This window comes from Thunnus maccoyii, chromosome 18 (genome assembly GCF_910596095.1).
Source record: "Thunnus maccoyii chromosome 18, fThuMac1.1, whole genome shotgun sequence".
Classification (NCBI taxonomy): Eukaryota; Metazoa; Chordata; class Actinopteri; order Scombriformes; family Scombridae; genus Thunnus; species Thunnus maccoyii.
In genome coordinates, this window is record NC_056550.1 from 26,035,723 (window position 1) to 26,058,160 (window position 22,438).

General features: G+C 41.5%; 1 protein-coding gene across 1 annotated transcript in view; it reads left to right on the forward strand.

Moving 5' to 3' along the window:
- Positions 1-22,438, forward strand: part of LOC121883609 (RNA binding protein fox-1 homolog 3-like) — a 350,329-nt gene that overhangs the window by 40,920 nt on the left and 286,971 nt on the right. The window contains exon 4 of the mRNA XM_042391967.1: positions 14,912-15,021. The gene's annotated coding sequence lies outside the window, so the exon portion shown is untranslated. The remainder of the gene's footprint in view (positions 1-14,911; positions 15,022-22,438) is intronic.

Genomic DNA, 22,438 nt, shown 5'->3' on the forward strand with positions numbered 1-22,438 from the left:
CATCTGTAGACTTTTGTCCTCCCGGGTCAATTTTGACCTAAAAGTTGCATGGTCGACGGGAAGACAACAGGAGGGTTAAGTTAGTCTTTAATGATGGTAAAAGAGGAGAATTTGTTAAGAGAGTTGTAAACATGCATGTCAGTGATTAACACAAATGTTCAAAACCAGTAAATGACCAGAAGCAGATTGTTCCACAACTCAGCAGAGTGGGAGACGAGAACCGATTGAGGGACTGTGGCTCCCTAATGACAGTCCACTGCAGAAGGGACAGTCGTCTCAGCTATGAGCCCTACTTCCTTGACAGCCCCTGGGATCCCTTTGTCCTGGTGTAAACTATTCTGAAGGAAGGACATTTAATTGCCCGGCACACACTAATGAGTTTGCAAACTAATTAAAGGGGTATATTACGCCCTGTGGAGGACCACATCACTAAGAAAGCCAGGGACATCTTTAATGAGGAGCCTTGATAACCCTTCAAAGGAGGGATGTGTAGTGTCTGTAATGATGCCCAGGGTAAAGCCGAGCTCAGCCAGGGAAAAGAGTGTGTGCGTGTTAGTGTGTGTGTCCCTCACCTCGGGTGTGTGGAGACTTGCAAGCAGATGCCAAGTGTTTTCAGTCCATCGCCCACAGCTACCTACCTACATGTCCTAATCAAAGAGTTTTTACTCTCCTTCCAATATGTTCAAAGAGACCAGTTCCACCTCTTCTCTCAGTGGGTGGTACACGGAGATTTCTAGCTTGTTTCATTTTCTGTATTGTATTATTCACCTCAGAATAATTTGCTTTATTAAGGAATCAGAGGAGGCATTTTAGGAGCATTTTTTTTATGAACAACTCAAATGACCTATATCACATGTAAGAATAAAAAAAAAAAAAAACAAAGATACAGAGGAAAGGATCTTGGCTGAGAAAGCATGAGTTGGACAGATGGACTGAATATGCCATCAGAATCGATTAAGGTCATGATTAGTGCTCATTTTGGAATTCATTAAATCACCCGGGGCGCTTTATGTTTTCAAACTAATTAAACTCTTTGACTGTTGCTGAGGTTCAGCCGTCACTCTCCGTCATATCTGCAGGAGCTCCCGCTGTGGCTCGATGCAGCCAGCAGCCCTTTTTCTCTGCAAAGTCAGTCCCCCCTCCAGTAAACAAGTGTGTTTTTTTTTTTTTTTTTGTTTGGTCACAATATTTTCCTCCCAGACAGTGACGGCTGTTATTTTGCCCGTGGCTCCTGTCAAAACTAACATGGCTTAATTGACTGCGAGCGAATGAGCTCCTGGATTGATCCTGTCAGGCTCCTCAGGAAGTGATGCTGCTCCATCTGTGAGGCGCAACTCCAGCGACAGCAGCAATCTGTTGCTTGGGAATGAGCCAAAGCTTTAAAAAAAAAAAAAAAAAAAAAAAAAAGTCAAAATTACAGAAAGTACCTGAGGCGCTGTGTGTATTCTGATCAGCTGTCAGTGATGACACACTCAGATGAACACGCACGCGGAAATAAAGCAGCTGAAGACAGAAAGACAGACATTCACATATACACAATGTAATTTTTGCATCATGGTTAGCAATGTCACATTCATGGGAGCCTGAGTCTCTCCCTGAAGGTAAAGCAGGATATCAGAATGGTCTTGTCTGGCTTGTTAGACATTTTGATGTCAGGCGAGGTTGTCCTCAGGGTGTATCCAAAATGCAGCCTGTCATCTATTCCAGCACCGCTGTCATTTGTCCAAAAAAAAAAAAATTGTGGCATATACTGTCATCTTAGGTTTTTACCTGTAATTCAACTCAGCCAGGCCCCAGTCGTGACCCCGGCAGCCTTTCACCTCGTCCTCTCTTTCTCTCTGCCCTCGCCTTTCATCTCTCACAGTCATTTCAGGTGGAGATACTGTTATTTCCCTGGCTAAAGTGTGCAGTGCCGCAGCGCCTTCTGGCACAATTAAATATTTAGACGGCTGTCTATGTAGATGGTGGCTCAGAGACGCGGAGGAATAATCTGGGAGACAGCTGCTATAGCACATCTGGGTGTCACTGATAGCAGAGGAAGGTGTGTGGCTGGTGTTGCTATGGAAGAGGGAGGGGAGGGAGGGAGAGACTTAAGAGACACAGCTGTCAATCAGCCAGGTGGCACCGGCGCCGAGGCTTCATAGCATCCCTGCATGGTGGGCAGGCTCACACAGACTGACGCCTGACAGACTGAGGCTGCCATTGACGTCTGAGCCCAATGCACTTTTTTGTTGAAAATGACCAAGTGCTAATGCTCCCTCTAGCCAGATAGTGTGTGTGTAATAGACTTTAAAAATATCAGTACAGACAAAACTAATCCAGTTAATCTACTAGTGCTGTGCTACAGCGGATAGGTTCAAATAAAAGCACCGGTTAACGACTTTCCCCCTTCCAGTGATCTAACTTCCTGCAGGAGGCATTTTGGGTTTTTAAATAGCGCTGATCCTTGTTTAGGTTTGCCGGTAACAGGGGGTGGCTGTAGGTGCAATGTGTCAGAACATTTGAGGAAGATTGAGTGTGAAAAGCCGCCCACTTCTCCCCCCCCCCCCCACCCCCCCTGCACTCTTCATCCGCTAGCAGCCTGAACTTGGAGGCTGCACAGCGGCGCTACGAGGCCGGCTGGCCTGAAAATCACTTTGTGTTCCTCTCCCAGGCACATGCGATATGGATGCATCTCCGCTCGGCTCAGGCCCTCCCGACACCGTGATTAATGGCACTCGCTTCTCTCCCCATCTCATTCTGTTACTGTCAGAGTTAAGTGGGCCGAAGACAATAATAAACAGTCAGTCTTCTGTGAACCCCCTAACACGATCATTCCACCCCACCCGATTCCCCCCACCACCACCACCACCCCTTCCAATGAGAAAAAGAGGAAGAGAGATGGAGTGAGAGACAGAGAGGAAGTGTGTGCATGTGTGTTTTATGTGTGTGTGTGTGTGTGTGTGTGTGTGTGTACACGTGCTGCACAAGACAGACAAATGCAGAGTTAAAGACACAGAAACACAGCTCAGTAATGGAAATGGAGGACGGGAGATATGTCACTGAATCATATCGCGTCTCATAAGCGTGTGACTTTTATAGCAATGTGAAGGGGAGCTGCATGTTTGCAAATCTTGAAGGACCATACTGCACATTAGCTCTTAAACTACAAATCATGAATCCTTACGTTTTTTCAAAGGCGCGTTGAACGGTTTAAGAATTTGTTGTGTATATTTCTCTCTTTTAAAGGCAGTTTCAGCTCGTTTCCATGCAGCATGAAAATCCATTAGCAGAAACCTGCGACTACTTAGGTAGGCTGTAATGTTAAGTATACATGATTGTTAGTAAAAGTGCCAAAACATGTAAAACCACTGCTATTTCTCCACAATATTAGATGTGTGGCTTATCAGCTGCATTGGCAGAAAGGCAAAAACAATATTAAGAAACAGGTGGCTGCACACTGAATAGATGCCATCAAAAAAGATTTATTTAGTACAGCTACGATGTTTCATTCCTTCTTCATCAGGTAATAAACAGCATGTGACCAAGAAGGTCCAGACTGTACTGTAAATAGACAGGTCAAGCCCTTACGTCAACATGTACATATGACATGATTTACAATGTTTACAACATAAAACATCCAACGTATCAGTTACATATTGATCTATACGGTGCAAATAAATAGTCAATATAGTGATATAACAAATATACTGAACCCAGAAGATTTGGACACATGGTGCATCTGTGGTAAACATGATGTTTCAAAGTTTCACAAAAAGAGGACTCGTCAAGTTAATAAAGTGCAAAATATGAAGAAAGATCAGTACACACAAGTGTACTAGAAAGACTATCAAGTAAGTAGGATACGTTTCTTGATATTAAGTAAATATGCAACAAAGATGAAGTTAAAATAATCTGTTGGCCTCATTGGTGCACAGAAATGTCTAACATCACTTTGGCACATAATTATTCATGTAGGGTCGATGATGAGTTCCCATCATGTGGCACGCCGCCTCCCCGGAAGGGTTCTCTAAATAAATCTAAAGGTCCATAAGCTGATTAATAGTATACGAAAGCAGAAAAACAATACGTACGTCTGCTGTGCAAGATTATATTCCTTTATTCAGACATTCAGTAATATTTGCTGGATGGTTTTAAACATTATTCAAATAAAACAAGGAAAAAAAAGGAGAACTGGTTGAACTCACCACAACCTTTGCACATATATTACATTTCTTTGTTGCCAAAAAGGATGAGTTCCAGTGACTTATAGGAAGAAGCTGATTAAGAAAATATCTTTTTCAGGGCCTTTAGGATATTCTCTAAAATGCTGACTGATTGAGAGAAAATGGAAGAGACTGAGATAGCTGCAGCAAGGAAGCAAGTGAAGACACTTTGGATCTCAGACCTGCTGTTTTAGTCACTAGTGAGCTGTCTTTTCCTGCAACTCCAGCCTCCTCCCTCCCTCCCTCCCCGGGCCTGTCACTTCACTCTGCCATATCCTCTTCAGTCGAGCACTCCCTCCTTCCCTCTCTCTGTCTCTGCAAGATGCAGAACCGACCCAGCACACACAAGCAGCACACCGCTCGTACAGCAGCATCACTCCATCCTCCGAGGGTTTCCGTACACAAGCAGGAATAAAAGGTCTGAGTTTGAGTTCCAGTCACTGATCTCGGTTTCAGGGCCCTCAGAAGCTTCCACCGAGGCTGTGAGAGCCCCTTCACCACCATCACCTCCCCTCCTCCTCCACCTCCTCCTCCTCCTCTTCTTCTTCTTCCCTCTCTTATTACTGGGGATGACCTGCCTCACAGCTCTGGGCTCAGTGACCGAGAAATCCCGCGGCCCTCACCGTCTCCGTCCTCCTTGCTTGCCGGTGGATTGTCTTTGTGTCTACCGGAAGGGCCTCGGAGAAATGAAGTGCCATGATCTCATCACGCCGAGCCCATTGTTTTCACTCTCATGCACAGTGTGTAATAGCCATGGAGATAAGGGGATGATTCAGGCCTTTCACGGAAGGAAATGTGAAAAGCCTGCCTGTGAAAAAAGTGAAATTACTGTTTTGATGGCTTTTGATGGCGGGGGGCATAATTGCTGGATGGAAGGAAGGATGGAGGGTGAAATACACATAGGAGATTAGTATTTCTAATACTGGAGATGGTAGGAAGGAGGCCTGCAGAAGAAGGTTATGCACACAGTGGGTAGTTCTAATGAAGCTGCCACGTATGTAGAGTAGCAGATTGACTAAAATAGCTCATTGTTCTTCTTCCCTCAGCAACCTTTGCCCTTCTGGATTGAAACTGCATTCTCGATGGCAGCGCTGATTATGATATTGTTCGATGCTCATTGCCATAGTAACGGTGATTAATTTCACATTGTTTGAGCATGAAATAGTTGCTGGAGCCTTCAGGAATGGGAAATGGGCTTAAGTATTTTTGGCAACTGGCATAAGGCTCATCAACACATGCAGATAACACGGGTCGGAGGATTACAGCTTGTATTAATGACAGGGGCAAAGCGTAAATAGTATAATACTAAATGAGCAGAGTAATTAGCCTTACTCTGCGAATTTAGACACACTCAAGTGGAACTAAAACCTTATTGACTTCTGGAGACAATTTCATATTAATTGGATGTCTCTTGTTTCTCTCTCCGTCTACTTCTTTGGTTTGTTTTCGAGCTGCTGACAAATGCGCCGCGGTGGGACAACAGAGAAGCGTAGCGTATTAGCATTAGCCACAGCGCCGACCTCGACGTATGAAACGCCACCTTCATCGCCGTCACCCGGGCCGACGTCGAAGGCGTCGATGGAGGAGAGGGGATGAGAATCAAAAGGGAGTCAGGGCGGCTTTGAAGCCGAACTCTGAAGAGGGAACTCAAAAGCGCAAAAGGGGGAATCGATGTGAGAGGGAGACTGATAAGATAAGGCGCATGCTGGTAGGGATGTATCCTCCGGGTGGAGAGACAGTAGCGTGGAGGCAAAGGAGGAGGACAGGGTTTCCTGGTGATGCTGGGGCCTGGACATGAGAGGAATTAATGTGAATCTTGGCCGCCGCTCGCCACCGCTGCCACCACCCCCTCAAACACACACGATTTCATTTTCCATCTCAGCATTCAGCATATGTCCTCCTCCCCCCCCTCCCCCCCTTTGTCTCCCACACTCCCTCCCTCCTATCTGTGCGTCAGCCACAAATTTATCCCTTATTTTCCATCCAGAAGTGGGGGAAAGTTGTAAAGCTAATTAAGGAGCGGGGATGCGGCAGCTCGACAGATGTGCATTGAAATGGGTGCTATTGAGTAGCGGGGATAATGGTGTGTGGACCTGGTGGGCAGCGGGGTTGTGTTGGAGGGAGCTCCTACCTGGGCGTGCATGTTAATCAGCACGCCTGTCTGTTGAGAGCCGGGGAATTAAGGGGGAAGGGAAGCGTGTCGCCAGCCTCCAGTGAAGAGACAAGGCAGGCAAGCTGATTAAGAGCACAAATTCACCAGTTTGGTCAGACAGGGAGATATGTGTACGTAGGAGGAAAAGGGCAAGAAAAGTGTGTATTGATTAACAGTGGTGGTGGTGGGATTCAGGAAAAAAAAAAGGTAGGTAAGGCATTGTAATACTTCAAAAGGGGCAAAAATCACAAAAATGATCATCACATATCTGCATAGTTGTTGATAAATGTTAATAACTTAAGGATTTGCTGACCCCGCTGCTGTGATTTCTGCCTCTGAAAACTCTACTTTGCCTGTACGCTGAACAAAAAAAAAAAAAAAAAAAAACTTGCAGCCTGATGAATTTCATGACATTCAGTCTCCTTCACGTCCACATGCATTTTCAGCTGCTCAACAATAGAGGACAGAGCTCCAGAATGAGCAAGCGACATGCCGCTGATGAAAGCTTTTTGCCTCAGTTTCAAGCCGAAACCAGAACAAAATGGCAAAGAAGTATTAATCTTGCTTTATTTGACATCAAAAGGCTGGAATGTCCTGCTGGTCGTTGACAGATAACTCACAGATTACTTTATATTTTTACACAGAAAATGACTAACTGGCTCTTTATAGCCGATGAATAACCTGCTCTTACTTGAAATGCATGACGGTGTGCAACATGCAGGATGAAATGCATGTTCACCGCATTCATGTTCAATTTTTGGGTCAAGGTCATCTGATAATAATCCCCCCGCAGTTTTTTAGATTTGCTTAAGATTTATTATTATAATTAACCAAACCAACTAACGTCTTTCTAAATTAAAAAAATCATTTTATTGCCAAAACAATTGATTAATGTTGATAAATTGATAGACTGGCAGAAAATTAGGGTTAGGGCGTTAGGTTTAGGTTTAGGGCGTTAGGGTTAGGGTTAGGTTTAGGTTTAGGGTGTTAGGGTTAGGTTTAGGGTTAGAGTGTTGGGGTTAGGGCGTTAGGGTTAGGTTTAGGGTTAGGGCATTAGGTTTAGGGTTAGGGTTAGGGCGTTAGGGTTAGGTTTAGGGTTCGGGTTAGGGCATTAGGGTTAGGGCTAGGGCGTTAGGGTTAGGTTTAGGGTTAGGGTTAGGGCTTTAGGGTTAGGTTTAGGGTTAGGGTTAGGGCTTTAGGGTTAGGTTTAGGGTTCGGGTTAGGGCATTAGGGTTAGGGCTAGGGCGTTAGGGTTAGGTTTAGGGTTAGGGTGTTAGGGTTAGGTTTAGGGTTCGGGTTAGGGCGTTAGGGTTAGGGTTAGGGTTATTCATTAGTATTTGCTGTGTTTCTCTGCTCTTTATCATTATAAACTGAATATCTGTAGGTTTTAGTCTGCTGGTTTAATAAAACAAGGAATTTCGAGACGGATTACTCGATTATGGAGATAATTATTAGTCCCTAATTATTTTCAGGAGAAGTATTACTCTGCCATCGTTTCATACACTGTCACCAATGTAAACTGTGCAATTGGTTTGGATGCTAATTAGCAGCATTTTTCATTTATAAAAGAGGCAACTTTAAGTTTTCAAAGCATCATAACATACTAACTAACTGTGAACACATCAGTCAACAAACTGCAAATTTCTTATGCAAAAATGAAAATCTAATGAAAGCATACAGTATATACTGTATATACTGTATTTACAAAGATGAAACTTATGTGAAAAGTGAAACTTAATATCAGATGTATACATTACATATAAGGAGTTAACACATGTGCAGTGGTTTCTGAGTTACCTCAAAGATAAAGTCCTTTTTTATGAAGTATTGATGTCTTTTTATCCGCCTTCTTTACTGTGACGGGAACACCGCGTTTTCAGGATGGAGGATTAAAGCAAAACTGTCAGCTGATATTTAAATTAAAAGGAGAATACTGAGTTGGTTCAGTCATTGTGACAGAAGTGAAGAAACGCTTTGCAGAGCTTTCTTCTCCAGATATCTGCAACTTTTTTTTATTTTTTTTAATTAGAATCATCTCCCTTTTCACCAACACAGCCTGATCTAATTTCTCCGTAATTGTTGTTATTTACACAGTAAAGGTTTACGGGTATTCATCGACATTTCCTTTCCCAGATCTCAGTGTCTGCCGTCGATAATGAGTGGGGGGAAATTATTTTCAACACTCTGTCATTATCTGTGTGTTCAAGTAGTCTTCCTTTTAATATGCTAATGCGGCTGATATAATCAGCTGGTAATTGTAAAACACTTCAAGTACGACACACATTTTGTGGCACTCTCTCCTGAATGAAGAAATCACAGCCAGTCAGCGGCGCAGAGCTGCGGTTAGATGTGCCGACGATCTGTTTGTGTTCTCTGGAGACGTTGTTGAGGGAGCGCCCGCCATTCAATCCTGCGTGGCACAAATCCAGAAATCACACACAGACTCCTATAGAAATGTGTAGGCTGGCGTGAAAGCCGTATCGCTGTGTCAGTGATGCCACCAACATCACTCGCTTCTTTCTCCTCCAGTTTTTATTCTTAAAAAATCCACCTTTGATTACCATTGATCCTCCCATATAGTTGCTTTATACCTGTGTTGCTATTTATGTCACAACATCTTAAATGAATCTTTTTTTTATTGTGTCTTAACCAGAATGATGAAAGAAGTGTTCTCCCCATGTCCTCCGGGGATGCTAGTCCTTTTTCTGTGGGAGAGGATGGGATCCTGACTTTGTTTTTCTCCTTCGGCTGTTATTTCCCTGAAGAGAAGAGCCGAGTGAAGGGAGCTATGAGTGATCGACTCTGCCTTTATTCTCCCAAGTTTTCGGGGGATTTGAAGTTATTGAAAGTCTGGGGATGGGTGACAGCTCAGAGATGTCTATGTGACGCCTTGCCGCGCTGCTGTGTGTGTGTTTGCGCGCACGCACACACACATATGCGTGCGTTCGTGCATGCATGCGTCCAGCCTCGCAGTCTCTCAGACAGAGGGCATTGCCACCGTGTTCTCAAATACATGTTATTCTTGTGGCCAATCATTTCTGCTCACACATGACATCTTTCCTAGATTGATTTCATTCAGCTGTAGAGGGCGGCAAGATCAAACAAATGTTGTCTGAAATAGCGGCGGCGATATAGAGGAGGAGGGGGGCGGGGGGGGTGGCGGGGAGGAGGGGGGGTTGTTGCTTGAAAGATGAAGTGAGGGATGGAAATGGAGAGAAAGAGAATCAGCAGTGTGCCATGTGGTGACATGGTATAGTGATAGAAGGTGTTACACTATAAAGCAACACTCCTTTAAACAACTGCTCTTCTCTCAGCGAGGTGGCTTTTTTGTGGAGGTGGCGGTGGGAAGGGAGGGGGGGGAGGGGAGGGGGAGGGAGTGCGGTCCTATTCCTTCACGATGCCTCTGAGTACCCATGCAAGGAATAATGGATGCGTAATATGGAACGACAGCTTGCAGAGCACTATCATTAATGTTGTAATTCACTTTTAGTGTTTCTACTATTGCGCTGCAACAGGAGGCACAGATGTCACCTGAATCTGCTCCTTCTAGCAGCCAGAGCACACCCGGTTTTCACCAGCTGTCATGGAACGCACCCTGCCAGCCCCCCCAACCCCCCCATGTGTGGGCAAATGTGGGCATGAGTGTGCTTGTAAGTGTGTCTGTAGTGCATGTGGTCTTGTTATGCTAGCCTTGTTAATATAGTTTTGGGGGTTTCTGGTAGGAGGGTTTTTTTTTTGTTTACGTTTGTTACATTTATGCTTATTCTGGTGATAAGATATTTCCAGGGGTTAGACTTTGGGTTTAAGAATAATACATAATTCCTGTATCTTCTGGTAAAGTGAGAACTTTTTAAAATGTATTACACTTTTCATCCACCTACTGTTGTGGACAGTAAAGCTAATCCATCACTGTGAATGAAAAGATGACAACCATGTTCTGCAAAGCACTACAGAATAAACATCAGGCTATATACTCTCATATTGGAAACAGGAAAGTTCTGTTTATCATTTAATATTAATGTACTTTCTGCAACACTCGAAAAGAGAAAACACTTCTGTCAATCAAAAAAACGAGTCAAAGTCGAGCTGCAGACACTTCACTGCAAGCCTAAAATAAAATGTATCGGATATGTAAATATGATAAATATTTAACTATAGAAATATGCTTAAGACATTAAAAAACAACTGTAATACATCTACAGAATGACAAGAATGAATGTAGAATGAAAATTCATGTTGCAGTGTTGTCTTTACAATTAGTGGGCGGGCCGCCTACTAATCTCAACAACCCGCCCTCTAATCCTCATCAACAGTCGGGCAACATGACAACAAGGAGTGCATGCTATGAAACTTAATTCCCAATGTTCTCCCTGTCACCCAGTTTCAGTAGATATTATTATGTCAGTGTTATTCAATAATACTAATTATTGACTTTAATGTAAAGCAAATGTTATCTACTTACTATTATAAATGAATCATGCAGGTTATTATGAGAATAATCTAAAAACCCTAACCCTAACCCTAACCCTAACCATAAAACATGATTTTTCAGTAAGACTGTTTTCAATCTGTCCAGTTGCTGTTTTCCCAAATTCAACATGTTTAATAATGATTTACCACCTATTTTTTTGCTAATGTTTTGTTGTTAATTAGCACTCTGTGACTAACACAGACAGATAATTAGTAGTAAATAGTCAAACAAAGTGAACCCAGTAAAATGGTTCAAAACAAGAAATGATGGTCAGACAAACATCTACTGTCATTGTACAACAACACCAGCCTCTTACTTTACTCCGTTTACTATAAACCCACAGCTCCGACCCAGAAAGCACATCACATGTCAGGAAGCCTCGACATAGACTCACTAATACATCACTGACAGATGTGTGTAGCTTTTATTAAGCTAAGATATACAGTATACTGTATTTTAGTTGATGATAATGTAATATTCAAGCATATATATATATATATATTAGAGATGTGCAGAGGGCCCAGTATTTGTATCTGGATTTGTTGAGACAGCAAAATTATTTGTATTTGTATCTGTATTTGTTGAGGCAGCAAAATTATTTGTATTTGTATTCGAATAAAAGTAGAAAGAGGTTTAAAAATCCTGTTTTTATTTTTATTACGCTTTTAATTTTAGAAAATCAAAGTGTTACAATAAGTTTTCATGAAGTGTTCCCTTGGGAGCACTACATTTGTGAAGTTGTAGTTCAGCTTTATCTCTGGGGAATACCCCCAACTCCGAGAGTGATGTCCAAATTAGGAAATGTGCGTCATGTAGCAGGTGGATGTGACTCCCCTCGTTGAGACCTGCTGATAGACGTCACAGCGGAGCAGAGGAGAGACACTGAGATAGTGATGTAACCGACCTGTGTGCTACTATTTGACATGTTTTTTTTTTTTCTTCCTGAAAACAAATAATTTTTAAAATATTTGTATGAAACAAATATTCGTATAACACCCAACTATTTGTGCTTTGCCAAATAGCATATTTGTATTCGGGCACAACCCTAATTTATATACAGTATACATATATCCTGAGCTTCAGAAACACTGGGTCCTACATTCCCCATAATGCAATTCATTAGTATCTTTAATTAGGCCAGTCCTCTCAAACCCAGTTTGTAATACTTCCTGATATTAATTTGACGTCTCGAACTGAAGCCAAGTGAACCCTGATGACATGATGACATCACTATGACTTACTGGTACTGTTTGTGTGTGAGTCCACTGTTTTAATTTCCTTTTAAACTACTCTGATGGTGGTTTCATAAACATTTGATGCCCATCAGTCAAATATTTTGTCATGTTCCTTCAAAGTGCAGCTTTTCTCCTTTGAGGCAAAAATGCAAAAACAATAAGTAAATAATGATATGGATTTCATGGATTCCAGGGCTCTAATTGAAACAGGTGTGATTAGCATATTGTTTGTGTTTCATGCTGCACCGTAGGCCTATTTGTGTTATACGGGGGGACCTTTATGGAAATGAGGCGCTTTGAAAAAAAAAAAAAAAAATCAACAGAAATGTATCCCATTTCTTTAAAAGGGGCACAAATTTACTGTGAAGATCATCCTGGCAAAACCACAGAGGGAAATGTCAGAAGGAGAAAAAAAAAAAAAAAAAAAAAGGTTCAAAGAGAAAATAGCTGACTGACTCTGTAAGTGAAGCTAAGCTCAAAATGAAAAATGTTCATTATATGCCCGTCAAGGTGAAAGGAAGCCATCTCCTCGCTGCTGCAGTTAAAATGTCGACCTCTCCTTCTCTGAGGGCGAAAAGAGGAGAAATGTAAAAAGAGGAGAAATGTTACTGTGTGTGTGTGTGTGCATGCATGTTTTGTGTGTGTGTGTGTGTGTGTGAGTGACTGATCTGAGCTCCAGTTCAGACAAGGGCAGCGATGTTAATGGTGCTACTCAGTAAAATGACCCTTACATCCGTTTCTTCATACATTTTCACAGCGCTTCAGAAGTCCTCATATCCCCCCGCCCCCCCCCGCCCCTCCCTCGTCAGCTGTTGTGTTTGTGTATCATTGTTGTGTTGTGTGTTGTGACCTCTCAGACCTCCACTTGTCTCTTTGCATGTACCTGCTCATGTTAAGGCTGTTAAAGTTGCACTCAGGATGCATTTTATTCACAACATGCTACGGTCGACCTCTGCGGATCACAGATGCCGTTCCCGCCGCCTCATTACTAACAGTTTATATAACCTAATGTTACTCCAATCACTCGCCGTGCTGGCGAATGTGTTTTTTTAACCACAGCCTCTCGTACAGCGCTAACACTACGGCAGCCGTGATGCTACGAATCCCAGACGATAAAGCAGCAGGTGGGGGAGCTCAGCGGGCTGACCACAATGTTGATGAAAATTTTTCAGAAATGATCTTCATGGCCTGACTGCAAATGAGCGGAAGTCTCACGTTTTTTTTTTGATTTGTTAGGTTCTGTGCTTGTGCCAAGGCCCGCTACAATTTTCATAAGGATTCGATGCCAACGTGGCCAAAAAACTCAACTATCTGTTATAGATTATGAGCTAACCTTCCACCTCGCCGTCTTATTTCTTCTACAGATGAAATGTTGGATGTGAAAGATTTTTCCACATTATTATGGGAGCAGCATCATAAAAGTACCACTGCTCCGAACTTAGTGGAGTTACTTATATCCCATCATTAGCAGTCTCTCTGCTGCTACTACCTTTTTTTTTTTTTTTCTCTTTTTTGTCTTTGTGTTGTATTCATTACTTTTTGTTAAAGTTTGAAGGATAAACCGGGTGAAATTCTTTTATTTTTCAATAAATCCCAGGAAAAGACTCAAACTATCAATAAATTGATGCACTAAAAAGTATCATGTGTGTATCTGAAGCCTGATATAGCTTATTCCTCTGTGCCACGGAGCTCCGTTATTGTCTAAAAACTATTAAAAACACATCAGTGATCCACTGGGTTCCCTCATGAACACACACACACACACACACACACACACACACACACACACACACACACACCGTCCTGCTGCAGGAAATACTTACTAGAGCACCGAATGTGGATTCATTCGCCACTGAAAATAGTCCCTGACAAATGAACTGTTTCCTCTTGTTTGAGTAACATTTGCAAAAAAACTACAGCTCCCAGCTTTTAAGAAATTACTGAGCCTTTCTCCAGTAGGAACCAATCAGCTTGGAGCTCAGATCCACAGACGGAGTAGGAAAGTATTGAGAGACGGACGACTGATTCATTGTTGGTTTAAGGGGTATTCAACTAAAATTTAAAGAGGTCCAGTTAGAGAAAATTTCTTGAAGCAAAGGTCTGGAAGATCATAATGTCTAAATATTTATAGTGATATATATTTAAGTAGCCTGGTAGTTGTATCAACATCAATACCTGACATAGAACTGAACATATATGTATGACTGCTGATATGTTTAATGTAATAATAATAATAATAATCTCATCTACTAAATAGAATAGGGCTGCATTTGAAAATAAGAGAAAATAAATAAAATGTTCAAATAAAGTTCTTAACGTGTTTCACATCTTGACTTTCTCTCCCTTTCTCCGTCTACCATAAAGACTACAAAAGCTGTGCCAGTTAAAAATAGAAGCGCCCCGTCAGGTTTTAAATCATAACCTTCTGTCTCGGCTGTATGTCCGGGGGTCCGTACGGGACAGCTTCTGGGTCCGGACATGGACCGCGGGGTCCGCCAGTTAGTGACCTCTGATCTAGAAGATCACTCAGACTCATCCTTTAACTGTTAAAACCCCTAATGTCTAAAGTTATGGACTTATTACATAAAAATGTAACTTATTACTCATTATTATATCTGTATTATTATTATGACTGTATCTTGTGCTATCTGAGATCAATAATTCAGATACAAAGATTATGCAGATCAACTTTTCTTACATTTCTCTTGTAGGTTATTGGCTCACGTCAATAGACATCACATAGAACTTCAGTGTCATACATTATGCAGAAGGGATATGTGGGAAATGTGTTGTTCAGTATCTGGACCATCCAACATGTGCTTTGCTCTTTTTTCCTTTTCTCTCACAGTCACCGATCGGTATTGTGCGACGTTAACAGTGGACGTCACTCTCAGCAGCAGTGGTCACAAGTGATTTCTCCTCAGATCAACACCTACTGACCTCTGACCTCTCAGACAGGTAGGATGACTCACTTTCACAAGACTTACAGAACTGATGGATAATGACAGAGACTTTTATTTTGTAACAATGAGCCTTAGCAAAAAAATGAAAATGAGTATTTATATAATATATATATATATATATATATGTATATATATATATATATATATATATGGGGGGGTTACAGTAAAACATAATAATATTAGTAAAGTAATAATATTTGCGCCTTCACATTTTGAACTGTTTCTCATGCAAGAAATATTTTTGGAAAACGAAGCATAAAAGTGTGAGATGGCCTTAAAGTAAAATTAATAAAACATAGCGATGTTTTTCAGTGCACCACATCTGTACTTGCTCATTATTTAGTTCATTTTCTAATTAAAAGATGTCTCAGCAGGTCTCTAAATGCCATATTGACTTAAGTTGCAAACCAGTGGACAGCAAAAAGAAATACCATTTTTCTTCTTTGCCATTTTGTGTAATGAGCCACTGTTTTTTTTTGTTTTTTTTTTTCATCCCTGTGCTGAAAACGCTCTCCTCTCTTGTGCTGTACTCAGACAGCTAAGAGACTTCAGAACAGACTCATTGGAATGATAATCTAGTATGTGTCTGCACTTATGGAGAATATCTCCGAGCATGTCAGACTCGCATCAAAGCCGTTTTTGTTGTAATTTTCTTTTTTCAAGGGCAACTTGAAAGAGGAGTCAGGAAGAAAAGTGGCATTGCTTCTTTTTTTTTTTTTTTTGTTTTTTCTCCTACAAGGCAGACGGTTTCAAAAAGTAACCCTAGCGCTTTTGTGATGGGGAGTGTGTAGGATGATTCAGCAGGAACCCAACAGCCCATCTGACTGATTCACATTTAAACATAAACAGAAAAAAAAAAAAAAAAACCCTACTGCTGCTCCAGGGAGCTCCGTAGAGGAATGGAAAGTAGCCCCAAATTTCACAGCGGCAAATCAAACGTCTTTTTATTTAACTCTTCCGTTCTGTTTTCTCTTTCCTCTACGGCTCCCTGTAGCATTGTGCACACACATAACAGCACCTACTGATTGGGCTTATTTGAAGCACGTACCCTGACAAAAAAAAAAAAAAAAAAAAAAAAAAAAAATGGAGAAGAGGAGATTTTCCCGTGTCACAACGGGATTGAATGTGGTTCTCCAGAAGAGGAGGGCCTGAGAGGATTATATGGCTCAGTGGGTGCTGTATTGTGTGGGGAGTGGATACAGCAGGTACCCACCGAATCCCAGCCAAGAGACAGACACAGTGTTGCTAGGGATAATGTTGCCTCCCAGCAATTAAACTCTGGAGGTTTTGGAGTGGTTTAGGAGGAAGCTTGTTAAATTATCCCATCGCTTCTTTTTCCCCCCTTTTTTCACTCTCTCTCTGTCGCTCTGCCTCTTCATTAATCACGTTTCTTCCCTTTTTTTTTTACTGTTTCGCCGGATGAAAACCTGAGAACTATAGGAGGAGTCGTTTTTTCCTCGAATACTCGCCGGTTTAATTGAATTCTCTCCTATTTTGCGTCGTTGTCAGTCACATATTAAACGTGTACAGAGACATCGAGCACATTCGCTCTGCTTCTGTTTAGGTAAAGTCATACATAAATAAATATACGCCTTAGGATTTGTCACTTTTCAGTGGATGCTACTGTCACACACATTTTTTTTTTAAGGATCCTCTACTTTCATCAACATATTGTTTATGAGGTTAAAAGTTCAAGATGCATCATGTTTGCTTCATTTAACAGTTTAATATGTGATCATCCTGGTCAGTAGTTGCTGTACCTTTTTTTCCTCTCTAACATTTTTTTTGCTCATTCTTCCAGAAAACATTCCCATCTCTATAAATTTTACATTTTGTACACCCTGCTAGAGTTTTGTCCAGCAACAGTAGAATTCATATTTTATTTTATATTTTTCTCCGGGGGGTTTGAGTCGGTTCTTAACTTTTATGCTCTTCTATGCTACACGTCTACTCCACCGCAATTCAGGGACGGGAAGGAGAAATATTTACTTGTTTTCTCTGCTACATTTATTTGAGAGCTGTAGTTAAAATGCGGATAAAGGTTTTAAAACACAAGAATATAAAATAAAATGCTTTGTAGGTGACTCGACAGTATGTAGAAAGAGCTAAAATGCTACTAACATGTAAAGGGACCGTTCTCCCTTCACAATACTTCAACTTTTGATAATTTGACTACATTTTGCTGATACTTGAAGGCATTTTACTCACTAACTGAGTGTTTTTACTGGTTTTTCTCCACTACATTTATTTGAGAGCTGTAGTTAAATTGCGGATAAAGGTTTTAAAACACCGGAATATAAAATAAAATGCATCGTAAATGACCTGACAGTATGTAAAACGAGCTCCATCTTAGCAAACTCTCCCTTCACAATACTTCAACTTTTGATAATTTGACTACATGTTGCTGATACTTGAAGGCATTTTACTTGTAACTGTAGCAGACTTTCTACTTTTTCTCAATTATAGGGTCCAAATACTTCCACAACTGGGCCGCACAAACTTCTCCTGTACGACAGGAAGTGATTTACATCGGCTTGCCATGCGTTATGCATTCAAAGGAACATTGATATGGGTTTCAAAGCAGCGGCGTACCCTTGTTCCCTGAACCTCTCACGCTGCGTACACTTCGTCTTCACTTTTGCCTTTGAGTTCAACCTACATAAAACTCCTGTCTTGGTTTTATGGGAGGACGTGGTGCTCGCTAACTTTGACCACAGTCCTTGTCTTCGGGCGAACAAACAGCCCATTTCAAAGGTGAGAGTCCGTGGCATTCCTTTTGAAGAAAACATTCTCTCATTTATTCTCAAATGTGACACCGTGCTTCCTAATACCCTTGGGACTTCTGTGTCCGTAGTTCCAGGTCGGTTCCCAACAGTGCAGCAGTGCTGCGTTAACCTCTTTTCCATTCGGCACCCCTCTACACACACACACACACACACACATACACCCCAAGGTAACTGTGGGTAGTAGAGCCCCAAAGCTTCGTCATCCAGGACAAATTGGTAGCAAGCGGCTCATTTACTCGGAGCCGTCATGAATGGACTGTGCCGTGACTGTGTAAACAAGTGCAAAGACTCCCAAGGGCATTCCTGCATAAATAATGACTCCAAGAGATGTTTGCCATTTGTACCACTCACTGGTTGCAGACATGGGTCAGCTAGTCTCCTCTGTGGGGAGTCTTCAGTAAACAACAGCCGTCGTGTCCATTAACGACTGTGTGGAAAGTTTACCTGGTCACAGGTGCAGGGGGGGGGGGGCTGGTCTCCCAGGCTTCTTCTTCTCTCCCCCCCTCCTCCCTGCTTGTTTTGGAAGCTTTTCGAAGACTCACTTACAGGATGTCTTCTTTTGGTCTGAGCCGCAGCAGTAGAAGTTTACTGTACAGCAGTTAAAGCGAGACTTAAAAGTAGTTCTTTTTGTCAGACGGACTTGTGAGTGATTGTGTTTTGTCATCCTGTCAGGTTAGAGGTTTTTAGTGGCAGATGAGGAGTCAAAACGCATCACATTTCCTGTCATTTTAACACGAGCGTAGACGCGTACGGTCTACACTCTGAGGGCACATGAAGCATAAAGGGCCGTTTGTTCTTTTTGGTTTCGCTTTTCTTCTCAAGCGTGATGAACTGCAGGCTGTGAAGACGTCAACGCCGGTCTCCTTATTGCTTCCTGCTCGTTGATGGTTCATTTCTAATAAGTGTGTTTTCCAGTTGTCTTGGAAGGAGAATAAAACACTCTGTATTTCAGTTTACTGTCACTCGGCCAAATGAAGCAAACTGAAGGATTCGATACTTTGATGAAACTGTTCCAAACACTCTTTGCACAGATGCATCCAGGGTTGACATTACAGGAAGTAATGCAGCTGTTTGTGTAATTTTACATTCATGTTGCTATGGCTAAACATTTAAAAGAGCTTTTTTTTTTTTGAGATTTAAAAAAAAAATAGAGCAAAAGGTCAACATGAAAAAGTGAGTTTAACACGCTGGAACTCCGAGTAGTCTGACAGCTTTCTGAAGTTTCTCATAATTAGACAATGGGTGATATTTTCCTCCAGGGCAAACCCAGTTTTTATGAACTTTTCCTCAGGCACTGGACTATTTTATGCGTCTTGTGCGCGATTGCTAATTTTTTTATTTATTTTTTTATCTCCAAACAAGTTTGTTTACACGCCGCTGTAGAAGGATTGTGTTTGCGTTAATTAGGAGTTGCAGAGCAATTCTGCTGCTTCATTTTGACCCCGAAACTGTGTTTTGCTTTAAAACCTGCTCAGTTATTCTTCTTTCAGATGAATCTAGGAGATCTACTGCGGATTGATACGTGCATCAAATACAATTTTGAGTGTGGCTGGAGAAGATTTCATACATGTTATCATACAAGTAAGTCTCTCACAACAAGATGTGTAGAGCAGGAATGATCAGCAGAGGTTATTTAAATCTTCCAAAACAGTCAGGATCTAACCCTAATTAATATGCTGTTTTTCTAAACATCAGATTGGAAAGATTACTCCACCTTTTCAAAGTAAAATCATTTAAAGTATCAACGTTTTGATTAAAAGTCCACTTCAAGAATCAAAAGAGGAAAACATATCATATCAGGGAGATTATCACTGCCAGTTTTCCATTTTGCTACATGCAATCAGCTGCAGAACGGTCAGGGGGAAATAAATAAGTGATAAAATAAATAGGTTAAAAAAAACACACACACACACTCATACATGCAGATTGCGGAGGCGGGGAAACACCCCCCTCCGTATTTTCTCTAGATTGTGTTTCCGCCCGCTCAGATGAACTTGATGAGAGAAGAGAACAAACACCTCTCCAAAAAAAAAAAAAAAAAAAATATCCTCGCTTACTTTATGCACAGCTGCTTACAACCCCTTCCTTCAGATACTCTACAGTCAGCTATGTTTATAGATGGCCAACCAGGGGCTGGAAGTAAGCAGCACTCCCAGTTTGCATTGCATAATTGTGTGTGTGTGTGTGTGTGTGTGGCATATAGGTTTTTTCCGCTCCAAGCGTGGGTTTTTTTGAAGGAGAATGCAAAGCAAGAGGATGTGTCAGTGGGAGAGAGATAGAGATAGAGAGAGAGAGAGAGAGAGAGAGAGAGAAATAAAAAGACGAAGACAAAGCAACACCCACTCCTCATTAGCTCAAACATTGCATGTATCCGTTATCCTGTAAGATAACATTTGAAGAAGAAGAAGAAGACGAAGGGGGGGTAAAAAAAAAAAAAAAAAAAGAAAACGGAAGCCCACATCCACTGCGCCACAACATGGGATGGAGATATAAAACAAATCTCCACACTTAGACTCTGCCATCTGTTCATCTTGGAGAAGAGCACGCCTTTTCAACACTTTTTCTCCCCCCTCCTCCTCCTCCTCCTCCTCCTCCTCCTCTTCCTCCTCTTCGCTTTCCCCTCCCATCAAGCTCTCTCAGAAACCAGACAGCTTGACAAAATGACATGCCTGGATACCAACCCTGTAGCTGTGTGTTTTCTCTTTCCCCCCTCCCTCCTTTCCTTTTTCTTTACAATTTGACTTTTTTTTTTTCTTTCTCCAGATAGTTTGCATATCTAAATCCAGTTTTTGATAGCATATGCGAAATACAATGTGACATAATACAATTTGAGCTCCATGTGAGAAATGGGATTATCTGTGGTGGTGATTGTCAGTGCTGTGTTACAGTAATTACTTTCTTCCAGGAAGCGAAGACTTGACTCACTCACAACTTGACCTGCTGTCATTATCTATTCACTCTGACAGTATTTATGCATTCGCCTTGATATTTTGTTTTTTCCTTCAGGTGAATTAAAAATGATTTTTGGGAGTAGAATAAATAAATAAAGGGAGAAAAAAAAAATATGAGTAATCCCCCTGCAAATTGGAACAAGGAGTAAATCCCACCGGCAGTAAATCCCCCCACTGTTTCTATCTCTCTCTCTCTCACAACGCTTGTTTGGATGCTTCAGAGGAAGTGGTCGATCGTCACATTGCAGACACGTCATGGGCTCCTTCTTCTTCTTCTCTGTGCTCTCCACAGCCTGACAAACTCCCCCGGTGGTCTAATTGATACAGGATGTGTTTTTCCAGGTCTCCAGAGGAAGGTCGCATCGTGTGAATCCGACACATATACCGTGGAGACACAGCGACATAGCAAAGGCAGTATTTATAACACGTCTTAGATGTCTCAAACTGACGCCTACTGTACCCGTTCAGATCTATTTACCAGCTGATTAACCATCTTATATTTGCTCTTAGTGTCCAATTGAGGTATTTTGCTTTAAAAATAGCACCAGCTGAACCGTTTCACCAGTGTTTGTTGAGGTTAAATATCTAAAATCTGTTTAGAAATCAGATTTTAAAGAGAGGCAAGTGTCAAAAAATCTCAACATGACCCAACCTAGAACTGTAGAAGCTACAACTAATAACTAATACTTTCTTTAGTACAGATTAGTTTGATAAATATAAAGATATTTATCTAGAAAACTGTCTGTTTTGTTTACTGATATATGCAAAATAAATCATTGCATCTGTGTTTAATGTTATTTTAACACACACAGCTGGACAAGAACTTTTCCAAATGAGATTAAAGCTGCAAACAGTGATGAACAGTTAACACGGTTCTGTCAAATATTATTTCCCATATTGGAAATTGTGTATGCATCTGACTAACTATGTGTTAGCTAAGCTTGGAAGCCTAGCAGGGTTGGTGGCAATCTGCAACCTCACCACTAGATGTCACTAAATCTTACACACTGGTCCTTTAAGTGGGCTAATATCAGGGCTGGAGTCTAGCGGCATCCCGTCCTCCGGGACTAAAGGGATTTATTTATTTTAAACTATCGCTTAGCAAATGACAGACTGAACCGAGCGCTGACTACAACGGAGCACGTCTTCTCATGCTGTTACTATAGTTACTATCACCGCCTGGCTACTCAGCGTGAGACCTGAAATGTTCCCGCTGTGCTGCTCCGTCGTTCCCTCTCAGTCACAAACAGCTTGCTAGCAGCACCTCACAAATATGTTGTGCTGGTTAATCAAAACACCAGCGCTACCCTGCTGTGTGTGTGAGTATATTAGCCAAAACATAAGCTACATTTAGACAATTTCAATATATTATTGTGGGGTTTTTTTTGTTATAATCTAAACCTTTAACATAGCTTGTATGTGGACACAGATCGGTTGGGTCTGGTCATAAAAAATTACATTCTGATTAATAGTGGATAGGTCACAGGTGATGAAATAATACATCTTTAATGAGGAAAATATTAATGACATTGTTTAAAATGTGAACATATCAGAGCTGCAGAGCTGCGGTCCGCTGCTGCTCAGCTTCATTTTTTCGTCACAGGCACAAATTACCGACTCACAACTAAGCAAACTAACAACGGGGAATACTAAGAAATATATACAGACACTAATA